The sequence below is a fragment of the Tupaia chinensis genome, unplaced genomic scaffold (genome assembly GCF_000334495.1).
Source record: "Tupaia chinensis unplaced genomic scaffold, TupChi_1.0 Scaffold141247_1, whole genome shotgun sequence".
NCBI lineage: Eukaryota > Metazoa > Chordata > Mammalia > Scandentia > Tupaiidae > Tupaia > Tupaia belangeri.
The window spans coordinates 337,790-338,551 of record NW_006201110.1 but is presented as its reverse complement, the minus strand read 5'-3'; the positions used below and the strand labels follow the sequence as shown (position 1 = coordinate 338,551).

Below are 762 nucleotides of genomic sequence, written 5' to 3'. Positions count from 1 at the left end.
GTGTGGCTCGTTGGTCTAGGGGTATGATTCTCGCTTTGGGTGCGAGAGGTCCCGGGTTCAAATCCCGGACGAGCCCTCCCTTTTCCAGCTGCAAGGGGCCTGGTCTTTCGGCAGGTGTCTCTTGCGTCGTGTGCCGAGCGATCGAGACATCTGAGAGGACGTGCAGTTTTCCTTAGGCTGCCAAGGTCTTCAGTTCAAATTCCTTGCGAGCCCACGTTTTCAAGAATTTTTTTAAAAAGGGATTCTTTATTTACTTGTTTAATTTATCTTACCTTGACCAGAGAAAGACGCACAGAGAGAAGGAAAGTGAGAGAGCAAGCCACCAGGTCCAGGACTCGAACCGTGCCATCGGCTTCCCCCCGAGAATCCTGAAGGGCTGTTGGAGGCGCCCTCCACAACCAAGGGAAGGGAGCCCCGGCGGACAGCGCAGGCCAGGGGCTCTCGGGTCCGCGGGGTCTGCAGGCGGAGCTCCAGGCACCCGGGCTCCGTTCCCTGCGGAAACCCGGAGCTCTTTTACAAGCTTCGGATTTCTCCAGAGTGGCGAGGCCGGGACCAGGGGACGACTGCCACCGAAAAGAGCTTGTGGCCGTTCCCAGGAGGACCGGCTCCTCGTGTGGAGCACGGTAGCCGGAGGTGCTGGGTGCTAGCAGGAGCCTGGACCCTGGTTTCCATGGGGGGACGAGCGGGACGAGCAGCGTTCGGGGCCAGTTGGGGGCACTGTGGCGGCTCTGGGCCTGCCGCCTGGGATGAGGGCAGTGGGAG

The 762-nt window shown here is 60.5% G+C and overlaps 1 non-coding gene across 1 annotated transcript; it reads left to right on the top strand.

The window, feature by feature from the left end:
• Nucleotides 1-4: 4 nt before the first annotated feature.
• On the top strand, nt 5-76 carry TRNAP-UGG (transfer RNA proline (anticodon UGG)). Its single transcript has one exon. It is a non-coding gene; the product is annotated as a tRNA-Pro (tRNA).
• The last annotated feature ends 686 nt before the right edge of the window (nt 77-762 follow it).